Raw genomic sequence first — 13,396 nt, forward strand, 5'->3', positions numbered from 1 at the left:
TTGTGTGAATGGACTTGAAACCAGTAAATCTCGCTGGCTCAGCAGGACAGAAAAAAAAAAAAGTGATGGAGGGGAGCGACAGAGAAATGGAGGTAAGCGAGATGGAGGGCAAATCCCAAGAGGGAGTAGAAAGGGGGAGCATGATAAAAACAACCCCCTACCCCCCACCACCACCCTTTCCCCAACAAACACTCCATCTGTCTACTCCACCACACACTCATATAATCACATATCAAACGGAGAGCAGGACAGGGGGGGCGCCGCTCGGCTGATGTTACTTAAGGGATTCCTCGCGGTGCCGCTTTAACCAACACACTTGTCATATTTGTTTTCCTCCTCTGCATAGAAGTAAAGAGGCAGACGGAGTGGCTGAAAAGACATTCGTCTAACCTTCAACATCCTCTTTAAAGCAGCAACTTGGCACGGTGCCATATAGCATTTAGCTCCCCCCACCACACACCCCCCTCCTCTGATTTTTCCCTCCGTGATCCTGAGGACATCCAGGCATGATGTGCTGGAGAGCATACATGTCAACAACACACACACACATGTGCAACACAGCTGGACATTAACACACATGCGATGGAAATAACCTAGTTTGGAAGTTTTCTGTCATTTTCGGAGAGATTTATGATTTCTGTCGTGTGTTCCCGAATGGCACACACACACACACACACACCAGCATACACTAATCCATCAGAGCTGAACTAATTCACCGAGCGCTGCGTTATAATCATGCAAACCTGAATTACAGACACCGGCTCTGTCAAAAGACGTCGGTAGCGGCGGCCGATATTTCACATTTGCATGAGAAAAGAAGCCGAGCCGATGAATCTGCATGCTGAAAAGGTGAGCGCACACACACGTATTAACACGCTAAATGGCACCTCTTGCGCGGACAGCGGTGGAGAAGCAGCCAGTATAGTGTCCTCTTTTCCACAGGTTTTGTGATGGAAATAATCTCCACCGGAGGGAATCTTGCGCTGGATCTTTCTCCCCTCCTGTGCCGTCCTGTCTCTCAGGTCCACAACTCTGTCTGTGTTTGCCCCAATCTGTCCACTGCCAGCCAACCCCGGGAAACGAATCACCTCTCTCTTGCACTCCGAGATGAAACAGGAGAGCGCCGGAGAATGAGCGGCGAGGCGAAGAGAGAGTGTGTGTGTGTGTGAGAGAGAGAGAGCGGGAAAGGGGAGAAGTGTGTGTGTGTGTGTGTTGCTGCGAGTGAGGGAGAGCGACCGTTGGAGCGGCTCTGGCTCTGGCGGTGGGGACCAATCTCACCGAGATCCCTTTTTTTCCTCTTGGATCCCTCCAGATTCTCAGGTCCTACGATGCCCCCCATCTGCAGCACGGGGCACTACAGCTGTTTTACATGCCTCTGTCAGATTAAAAAGCCTGCCACATCACACGCCTCCCCTTCGGTTTATAGCATCCACATGGCCTGGATCTGACCTTCCTCCACTGTCAACGACCACGTGGTGAAACGAAACATTATGTTTCAGCTGTCCTTCTCCGGCACAACAGAATTCCTACTAATTATGTTGTTGTTGTTTGTTGACTCTGCGTTTAGTGGTTTCTGGTGACTCTTCTGTGTCGCAAATGTTTGCCCGTTCTGGTCATGCAATCTTTTCCTCTCCTCTTCTCCCTTTTGCTTTGGTAATGACGGATTTTTTTCTGTATTTATGTGCTTGTATACACATTTGCGAGCCCAAAATGAAGCTTGACTTTAAAGGATACTACATCGAAATGGAAGAGAACAATGTCAGATTTTATGGGTGTTACATCAGGGTTCAAAACGATAAAAAAATATGAATGACATCTATATATATATATAAAAGGTGTCCTTTGAGATGTCTGTGTATATAGATATAGATATATATACTGTATATGTACCTTAAAGGGAGATTTGTCAAGTATTTCATACTCCTATCAACATGGGAGTGGGCAAATATGCTGCTTTATGCAAATGTATGCATATATTTATTATTGAAAATCAATTAAAAACACAAAACAATGACAGATATTGCCCAGAAACCCTCACAGGTTTTCATTTAGCATAAAAAATATGTTCAAATCATAACATGGCAAACTGAAGCGCAACAGGCAACAACAGCTGTCAGTGTATCAGCGTGCTGACTTGATTATGATTTGCCCCAAATTGCATGTGATTATCATAAAGTGGGCATGTCTGTTAAGGGGAGACTCGTGGGTACCCAGAGAACCCATTTTCATTCACATATCTGGAGGTCAGAGGTCAAGGGACCCCTTTGAAAATGGCAATTACAGTTTTTCCTCACCAAAATTTAGTGTAAGTTTGGAGTGTTATTTAGTCTCCTTTTCAATAAGCTAGTATGACATGGTTGGTACCAATTCATTAGGTTTTGTAGTTTCATATGATGTCAGTATCTTCACTCTAGCTGTAAAACAGAAGAAAGCAGCTAATTCTATTGAAATATCATTATCAAGAACATAAAATGCATCCTGTTTCAAGATTCTCTTGTGCAAATACAAAAATCAAGTTTTTCCCAAACTGCCACAGGTATTAGAAACAAAAGACACAAGACTTTCCTGTTATATTGACTGCGAACTCGAGAGCAAGACAGGCTCCATCACATTTTGGATTTCACTGTCGACGAGCATCACCAGTTTTGCTCTTCTTCCCTGTCAAAAATCGGCCCATCTTACACTTCACGTGTCATTTTAACTGTCTGAATATATCTCATGAACCTGAATCTTCACAGCCTTCGCAAGCGTCAGAGCGTTCTTTGTTTAGTCGTTGGTCCCAAATCAATCAGATTCATTCAGCTTCAGCCATCAGAGGAGCTCAGATTAACTACGTCACAATGAGGTTCCTCTCGCTGGCACTGAGCAGCAGTTATATCACACACTGGTGACTGCAGCTCTCCCTCGATATGGCCCAATATTTGACCACGTATCCAAAAATAGATGCAGCGCAAGAGTCCAATTCTAGCTGGTCTGGAGTCAGTGAGGTGTATGAGGGCCATTTGAACAGATGTGGTGCTCTGTCTCCGTTTTTCTCTCCAGGTTGTTCCTCATCAGTTCTTGCCGCTCTGACAGCGCCGCTATCGTGACACCGCTGATATGTGACGCTGCCGACGGGGAAAGGTGGATGACGGAGGGGAGAGGATGGAGGTATAGGAACGGAGACTGTGGATTGACAGAGCGTCAGGAAAATCCACCCGCTGGTGCATGAGCCAATCAGCAGAACATCCCAAAGCTATGAACAATTCATGCATTCATTCCCATAATATGAAACGACCCGTCCTTGCATGCCTAGCATGTTTGGAGCCACTCGCAGCCAACGATAACTGTTTCCTAAACAGATGGGTGGGATGAGAATCATTGTTGCTATGTACAGGAGGAGAATCCAACATCTAAGCTCAGCAGGTGTCATGTAATTCCCGCGGGAGGCCGGCGGAGAAAGAACAGCCTGTGGAGAGTCAAAAAACAAGCGAGCAGCTGGTTCCTCCGGGGGATAGAGGTGCTATGCTGCCTCCTACTCTACCGCACTAACCAGTGGAGCTCACGGAGGAGCTCTCAACCTTAAAGACATGGCCTACGTTCGTCCTATTTATTTGCTTTTATCAATGTAAATTGTGTTTGCATGTGTGTTGAATTATGCATGGTTTATTGACTTTTGTTTGCAGACACTACTGCTGCTGCCACTGCATCCCTGTCCTCCAAAATTACCTTCCCATACAACTAAAATGCCACGCCAGCGTTCGGACGGCCCCTTATTACAAAACCCCAATAGTCCGAAAAATTTCCTGACAGCCCATTTTCCCAAAACAGGTGCACAATGTATTGTAGTTATTATGCAGAATGTTGTCACCTGATATTCGTACCCTAAACCTAATTAATCTCACTCCTCACCTACCCAAACAACAAAGGCATTCAAGGCAAGGAGAGGGTCCGATGATGTCATTCTCTATAATAATAATTAGCCATGTGCTTCTGTTTATTGCAGAGTGTGTATTTTTGGAGCAATGGGCTGTCGGAATGATGGGCAGTTCCCTAACTAAACTGCATTTTCAATTCCGTTTCGAGAGAAGCGTAATTTCTCATGGATTACGGTTGTACTTTAAAAAAGTTTTAAACACGTGCTTAACGTTATAAAATGAAACAAAACCAAAAAAACGCAACAAAACTACTTGGTTAAGTTTAGTAAAAAAAAAAACATCATGATTAATATTTTGTGATACGTCAAACAAAAGTTCAGCCACCTATGAATTTGTTAGGTAATATTATAATAAAATAATAACTATTTCTTTTCTTTATGATTATAATTCGTTTTTTTTAACAAATTAATTTTTTTCCCACTCACTTACTATTATTATTATTACTAACATTTCTAATTTTATTATATTATATTATATTATTTATTTATTTTTTCTTTCCTTCTCTTTTCTTTTGTTTTTCTTTCTTTCTTTCTTTTTTTTTCTTTCCCCTCACATAAAAATATGACTTTTGGATTTATGCATGCACGCATGGGCTTTGATTTGGTCATTGGTATCGTGCGATGGAGTTATTCTGTATCTTGGAGAACAAAGAATGTATTGTTTCGCAGAGTGAATTCACAATTCAGTTTCGCTGTATGGGAACGTAAACCAGACAGGGCTGGGCACTGCACCAAATACTACAATTACTGCTTCTACACAAGCATCTATCTGCTGAGTCTTAAATGTGAGGTCGACACTATTCAAATTTTAGAAACTGTATCAAATTGGTACTTTTCAATTTCAGGTTTGAGCAGAAAATACATCTCATTTTCCTGTATTAAGCCAAAATAAATCACTTTTTCTCTCATTAGACAATTGCTTCATACATAATTCTGCTCTTTTCAGTGTGTGGAAGAATGAGGACAGTCTTTTTTAACATTACTATTCAATGCATATACATTTACAGAGTCAAATAATTAACATAAATACTATTGTTCTTGAATCAAATAGCCAACCACTGAATCATGAATCACATACAGAAAGCTCCTAGTTCTGAGCTGACTGAAGCCCACAACAAGATCATTATGACGGACATAAATGCATAACACTCGCATATATAACACACTCAAAGTGTTAACAAACACTTCAGCAGTATTGTGACAGTTAAGTCTTCAAAGTCTCCTGCAGAGGTCGGAAAAACTTTCCACTCTATCAAGAGGAATCCAGCATGGGGGGTGTGCTGACAGTAAGTCAGAGCTCGGAGCGCCGTCATCAGAGCCGCGCTGACAATATTTATCACACCCTGCTCTGAGGGCGCCCAGTGGCAGTCACATATGTAGCATTATCACGCTGTGCGTATGTGTGTGTGCGCGTTTATGTCGGAGGCAGCGCCAGCAGACAGCTGTTTGGTTAATCAGACTAATTAAAAGATCAGGATGGGCTTAAAACCTCGCCAGTTTCACCAGGCACACACTGCGCTCTGTTGATTAGTCCTCAATGAACATGTATGATGCCAACTCTGTGGTGGAAGTGCTGGAATCCATAAACACCAACTGGCTTTCAGATGGGTTTATACTCACACACACACAAACACTTCATCTTCACATGGAAATGTTAGCAAACAGTTGTGTTCAGGCAAGAAAAACTAGGTTATATTTAGGTAGTTTAAAGTTTCAGCAAATGAAACATGTTTTATTAAACTGTTTTTCTTTTAGCTCCTAAAGGGCAGAATGAAGCCCCTTTTCCACTGGACAAAAAAACCCACTAACAGCCACTAACATCTGGCTTTGTCTTCAGTGTAAAAGGTTAAAATCTGCATTCATGCCCTGGACAAATGACTCTGCAGTATAATCACAGGTTTTTATCAGCTCCAGCTCCGATCGGCAGAGATGGAAACACGGCACCCGAGTGAACGCGCTAATTTTCACCCCCTTTTCCGAAGCGATGCTATGTGACGCGTGTTGGTGTGAATATATAATGAATAAAATCAACAGGGATTTGGACGATTATTATAATTTATCAACATACATAACATACAATTAATATGCTCTCCTCAAAGCCAACAGACTCCATTGACAAAAACAGAAATTTTACCTAGCTGATCATCAAAAAACACAGAAAATAAAACTCATCAAAACCATCTCGGTCCTCCTTTCTACTGTTCCAACAATCACCAACTCTGGTTTGACACTTTGAAAGATAGACTGAATAAGTAACAGATAAATATATAATATATAAAAATGAAGTAACCACCGTAACATTTTCACTGTTTGCTAATCCTGCTTCCGGTGCCGGCCGGCGCGTCTGTGACGTCTGTGACGTCGAACGTGACACACCAGGAAAACAAAAGAGAAAGACCAGTGCAACATACTCGCAATCAGGAAGGAGCCTATCGCCTATTTTTAGTGTTTTTTTCCCCGCGTTTAAAAAGCCTGCATATACACGCTAATTTAGGTGGGAAAAGGTTATGAGTAGGATTTGTCAGTTGCGGTTTGTAAACACAACATTCAATGTTGTCCCCTCTTCAGCTCAACGAGAGTTCGGGTGAAAGCAAACCCCGGATTCACTCTCGTTTTGGCATGAGCTTTGTACGCTTGGCGTTTTCGTCTCACTATTTTCTCTACCATTTTTGTAGCTTTGTAAAAGTGATGATTTAATTTTTTTTTTTTTAAATCTTCTCATTGTGCCTTTAACTACTTTATTTTTTCTGTAAAAGCCTTCAGATCAGATCAGAAAACACACATGCACCGCTCTAGAGGACACGAACAAACAGCGTATTTTGTTGTTTAATCTGAAAGACTTGTTGCTCGGCATTTGGCAATCAAACCGCAGTCATCAGAGTGGAAAGCAGCTACAGCGCCTGTTTCTAATTGTGCCATGAAAAAAACAAACATTATTTGGCTTTTAAGAAATTGCGCTAATTTTCCCCTAAATTACAGGACGCCAGCCTGAAACACACTCCCACACAGTCTCTCCAGCTCCCACAGGTGATTACATAGCGTACCTTCCCTTATGTTGCTTTATGCTGATCATCTCCAGTTCACCCACTGCCATGGAAAATTCACTCAGCCCACCAGCTGCCTGAATGTGTGTGTTTCTGATGTGTAAAATCTATCTCTTGGTGGGGGAGGCCCGGTCCATTTTAGCCTGGGAGATGGAATATGTCCTTCACATGCCGCCATGCCTTCCAGTGGCCACGCTATGCAGCTGATTGATAGGGAACAGCACGGGAGAGCAGACTGGCACCTCACATTTCTGAACCTGCCTTGCATCCAAACACATATGGCTCCATTTATACCTATCAAAATGTGATCTGTGTCCAGATTTGCTATTTGGAAAGGGACCAATCCAATCTGAGGTTATAGGTACTGATCTGATGTCATTTTTGTCCCAACTACTGTATGTACAGGTGAATAAGTGGCTGGATAGGACTATAGGGGCACAATCATCAAGCTTAATGTCCTGACATCTGTATCTGGTGTTTTCCTGGTGATCCAAAAAGTTGGCTGAACTTCATCTGAACCTGCTTTTGCATAAAAATATGTGATCACACAAGGTGCTCTAACTCCACTGAGCAAACTAATCTGCATGCACGTATGCTATTTGGCGAGCGCCTGCTGTGATTTGCATACAAGCACAGAACTGGACGAACACTGACGATCACCTACTGAGGCTTTAATGAGTCTGCGTGTAGTAGGAAAGACACTGAGTAGTAATACTAATACAGGAATTGGATTTCACCACATGAGCCCGGATGTGTTGTATGTGTGTGTGTGATACGGCCCAAAGGAAAGCTGGAGTATATAAAAGCTCAATATAGTTTTTCTTAAGGGTGGATGCCTGTGGAACATCAATCCACACAGCATGGTATTTATCAATACACGGCGTGATATGTGCCAAAGGTTGGGCGAGGATTCCTACAGAAGCCGTACACTAACGTTAAACGATGTCTTGACCCGTCGTTGGCCTTCACAGCGGACGTCAGGCTGTGCCGTTATAAATCAAAACAGTCAACACCGTTCTCTGTCCCTGTGCTAAGCTATATTTAAGCGTCCAAGCCTCTGAGTCCTACCTTTGCCCAAGCAGAGAGCTAAATTTGGCTGCCCACGCCGGCCTGAGTGGCAGTTTCAGCTAAAAGCCACTGGCTGCTGCTAAGTACTTGAGCACTCGGTTATGTCTCCAGGTGTACCACCCTTGAGAAAGGCTTGTTTTACACCTCGAAGACAAGCTTTGTCTGAATACAAAGAGGATGGGACAATATTTGGGGATAAAGTGAATAAAAGGTTGCACACAACATGAATCCTACTGAGAGATGGTTTTGCACGTCTAGCTGCCTATTCTTACCTCTGAAGCTCCTCTACAGCCATTTTTCCCTTCCACACTGTTGTTGACTTGCTCCATAAAAACTACCATTCGCCCATTCCAACCTCCCCATTGCAAACTTATTATTAATCCCTGATGATCCGCCTCAAGTTTCTCCCCAAGAACTACATTTTATAAGATTTGAAGCATTTAAACACATCATGATAATGTTACAATTTACCTTCACCTAATCTTTGCAAACTCATTTCTACTGAATAGAGCTTGAACACATCATAATGTGATGTGCAACATCGGTATGTTAGCTGTCAGCTCCGTTGTTTAGCCAAGCAGGACTGTGCTGCCAACCGGCTCTCCTCCTGCCGATTTCAACACGGATTTGTTGTTCACAATGTAGCATTATCAGGGAAAATTTCTATCGTCCGTGGGACAACGAGACGACCTTAGCCTCAAGCCCCGATGCCCGGTACCTGCGGTACTGTGGAAAAACAAGTACTGTCATATTTTCAGAATTTTGGCATCAACTTGTAGCCCCAAGATACGATATTATCACCATGCTGAAGTCCCGATATGATATTATTCTGATTTTAAACATTCTGCAATATGCTGAGTATTGTGAAAAGATATATTGCAATTTATTACCTTATTTCAAATGCAAATTATGCAGTTAGTCAACATCTGTTTTATCTAATAAGATACAGTTTTCACTCTGTTCATCTCAGAGTTTTCATTCACATATCTTGAGGTCAGAGGTCAAGGGACCCCTTTGAAAATGGCCATGTCAGTTTTCCCTCGCCAGAATTTAGCGTAACTTTGGAGGGTAATTTAACGTTCTTCCCGACAAGCTAGCATGACTTGGGTGGTACCAATGGATTCCTTAGGTTTTTCTAGTTTATCATACCATATCATACCTTACCTCTAGCTTTAAGACTGAGCCCACTACACCCTCTGAAAGACAGAATAGTTGGCTGGTTGTTAAGAGGTTAATAGTTTATATAATAAAAGATCGCTATTTGACATCCATGTATTGATATAATAATGCCACACAAAATATCGCGATACCATGACGTTGATTTTTTCCCCCACCCCTATCGACTTAGTACCGAAGTATCAGTTCTTGTGACCTTCCTACATACGGGTACTCGTGATTTACAGCGCAAAGCATATAAAGTTTCTACACATTTTTATGGTGAAAGAATCTGCCAAGTATACAGGTTTCTACTGCACCGTTTAACACTACACAGATGTTGGCAACTCTAACTAAGAAATTAACCAAATAACCTGTTAACACATGACACATTAAATGAAACACCCTAACAATCGTATGAAATAAACAACCGGAGCAGGAAATGAAAAGATGATAACATGTGAGTGAATAATAGCAGGCGGCAATTAACACCTCTTTAGTTACAGTAACAGTTCTTTAGTTAATTACTAATTCACTGTGTTGAGTCTTCAGTGTCTTTCAGTTGTCTCAATCCCTGGATCTCATCACTCAGAACTGCATCACGCCACCTACACAAGCTGTTACTGTAAATATCTTACTTTCTCCTGCCTAGCCAATAATGCATCAAATAGAATTAAAACTCCAAAGCCAGTCGCTGTTTGAATATGACTGTGAGATGATATTCATCCAACTTGTCTCTTCTGTCTCTTTCCTTTTTAGTCCTTTCTGCTATTCTCTTTCATTTCCCTCCCACCTCCTTTCACATTCTCCTATTTCAGGCTATTTTTTCTCCCCTCTCCCCTTTTCCGTGTTTCTATATTTGTAGAAGAAACATAATAATCCTCAAATGGGGTTTCATCTATTTATTCATTTGTTGTGTCGGCAATTTAAAAAGGGAGCAACTGGAAGGGCTTTGTTTGCCTGATACAGTCAGTGGGAGTGGATTTAGAGTGACAACACACATGGGTTTATCAGACTCCTGCCATCACATACAACGCATATCTGACACTAGTATGCTGGTGGTGTCAGCACAAGACTCAGTAGGCTGGGATGTAGGTGTAAATACTGTATGTGTCTTGAACATATTGTGCAAACTTATTTTTCCTATAAGCGACCAATCTAGCTGGCTTGTTTAGTGACAGCAAGAGAAATATTGTGACTGACTTGTGCCAGCATGTTCTCTATTAGCAGTTAGCTCCCCAGCAACACGTTCTCACCAACAAGCACTGCGAGTACGCCATCAAGCTGGTGTCCAGGACTTAAGGGGTTCAGTCAGAGCAACATCTATTACAGCGAACACTTGCAAACCATCTTGACAGTATTAACAAGCTAGAATATTAGCTGTGTGGAAGTGTCTAGTTATATTAAACCCCTTCTCTGCCAAATGAGAAGCAATTGCGATACGGGCTGACATCTGAAAGTCAATGAGGTTTTGAGTCATTTTTTACGAGGCTAGATCAATGAAGAACTTTGTTGAGTAAACAATTTAATCATAAACACCTTGGTTGTATATATATATACATGTATATATGAATGATGATGATGGTACAGAAAAAAAAACCCACAAAGCATGATCTGTGTTTCAAGATGGGTCGGGTGGGTTGCCGACGTCGCTGCAGAACCCCGGCACACTGGGGACAGTCCAACCCAGTTGACACAAGCCGGGAGCAGGGCACCGCGCAGCAAGCAATAAGTCCATGCCCCCGGGAAGTGGCAAGGTTCAGGCAAGTGGTGCTGAAACGCTCTCAGCCGGAGCCGCGAGCCACCTTCACCCCAGGCCTTTCCAAGCCGACCAGTCGGGCGCACGGCCATGAAGGAGGAAATGCGTGAAGGCCAATCGGTGCCGGGTAGAGGTCCTACAGGGATTCCTCCAACACTGCGTGGCCATTTCTGACCCACCAAGTTGAATCCCCCGGGCAGACTGCGCTGACCTAACTCAGAGTGCAAAAATAGGTTCAGTTCATTACGAAACTGTGGCGAGGCGCATTTGACTATGTTAATGTGGTCCAAATCATCACTGGATCTCATCCATCCAGCCATCCATCCATTATATTCCGCTTATCCGGTGCTGGGGCGTGATGTTTTCCAGCTCTTCCTGGGGGACCCCGAGGCATTCCCATGAAACAATTGGAATAAAAGAAATTGCAATTGAGCTTTCTTCTTTGCATCCATTTTGGCACAAACAAAACTAGCCACAATCAACAGCAGCCACTGCACAACCCACATGTAGCCACTGTGTCTCCAAGCAATTTCGTTGAAGATGCGCAAATGAGTTTCTGGCGTGACCTGGCATTTAGGAGAAGAGCAAAGCGAAGGACGCTAAAGTAGAGGGCATTGCGAGTTAAAGAGGAATGAGGAAGATAAGGTGATTTCAAAGGGGGAGACTGCCATGGGTGTGCACAGTGAGGAATCAAAAGCAGGGAGACACTGCCAGCAGAGCGAGCACATCGAAGCTGCTCCCATATAACAGCTTTGAAGTCCAAGAGAGTGTGAAATAGCCTCACCTTGGTCGACTGGTGGTGGGGATAGTGCATCCAGACTCAACATGCTAATGTCAGTGTGCCGGCAGCTCAGTCGGGAGGAAAACTCCCCTCACTTAACATGACGAGGACCCATCTCCTGCCATCTCCTGTCAAACTGTCGCCTCAAAAGACGTGTCATTTTCCCGCCGCAACGCTGCGACGGTTCCACAGTTTGAAGACAAAGGAATTCATCCCCACTGAGACCGAGGCTTTCAGGCATACGAAGTGGTCAGAGTGGTAAAAAAGGCCAAGCAGACAAACTCTTTACAATTTGGTTGCCTTGATAACAATATTACTTCTATCACAGTAAAGAAAGCGCTAAGAGAGGCAGTGAAGCAAATCTCACACAATGCTATGATTAATAATTTCATGTACTCCCAGTTTTGTATATCTGGGTATGTGTATTTCCTTAGAACTGACATCACACAGATACAAACCCTTTCAACCGTAACACCCTGTGCATACATAGCAGTTTGTTATATTTGTATTAATAACTATAAATCAAAGTAAATGCGGATCCCTGCGCTGAACTCGTGGATCGTAGAGAAGTGATGATTAGTGCTGAGAAAACAGGAGGAGAGAGAATAAAACTCAGACCAACCTGGGCATAGAGATAAACTAGAAAAAGAGAAGATGACATGGTCGGCTAGAGGTTTCTCCCCCTGAGAGAGGGAAGGGACCAGTAGAAATCGATACTTCGTTTCTTAATTGGGCTTTAATTTAAAGCCAGAGACTGCATCCAGTAATCAGTGGTGTCCCATGATAGAGCCATTTAGCTCCACTGAGCTATGTAAAAATCCATAAAGGAGAGGAGAGAAGAGGAGAGGAGAGGAGAAGGGCTTTTGAAGATGTAAGGAGAATCTTTAATCAGGATTTTTGTTTCCTGACCAATATTGCAATTGTGATTTGCACTGCAGTTATTTTATATAAATAAAAACAACAGGCTTGTAACGGTGGTCAACGTGGCAGTAAAAAAAAGATGTAAAAAAGTTGTATCAAGCAAAATCAACTTGTTTGCATATGAAAACTATTGGATAAATGATGCATTGCAGTGTTTCCCCACACATTGACTTTACTTGAGCGGGCCGCCATTGTATATTAATGGCCACCAAAGCATATTTGGCGACCCATTTTAGCATTTTTTATTTTCCATGTAGATTGATATAAATTAACACTAACTTTATACTACTTTATACATACTAAATTTGCCACTGACCGGTCATTATAGGCGTCAAAATAGAAATTTGTCGACTAAAACTTTGACCTCTTACAGCTTGTAAAGACATGGTTAAAGGATGATTGTGGTTTATTACAACTTGGGTCTTATTTTTGTAGTTTGGTCATAATTTCTATCGGATATGATAACTATACTTGATGATAGTTTTGTAGAATGAAAATAGCAATATAATAAGTACACAGCATTTTTATGTTAAATACTTTTATTTTTACTTTTAATTCTCAGGAAAGAATACAGACTAATTCGCCCCTCTGGCTTGAACTTGCGTGAATCTCTGGCATAAACTAATATTCATCATTCATTCATTCATTCATTCATTTATTTATTTGCACCTGCTTGAGTATTTCTGTCTCTTAGTACTCTCCATTTCTCTCTCCGTTGGTCACTGAAGGTCCCAGATACAACGCAACAACAC

At 42.4% G+C, this 13,396-nt stretch overlaps 1 protein-coding gene across 6 annotated transcripts in view; it reads right to left on the reverse strand.

The window, feature by feature from the left end:
- magi2a (membrane associated guanylate kinase, WW and PDZ domain containing 2a) overlaps nucleotides 1-13,396 on the reverse strand; it is a 235,349-nt gene that overhangs the window by 167,317 nt on the left and 54,636 nt on the right. The window lies entirely within an intron of this gene.

The sequence above is a fragment of the Sebastes fasciatus genome, chromosome 23, assembly GCF_043250625.1.
Source record: "Sebastes fasciatus isolate fSebFas1 chromosome 23, fSebFas1.pri, whole genome shotgun sequence".
Taxonomy (NCBI): Eukaryota; Metazoa; Chordata; class Actinopteri; order Perciformes; family Sebastidae; genus Sebastes; species Sebastes fasciatus.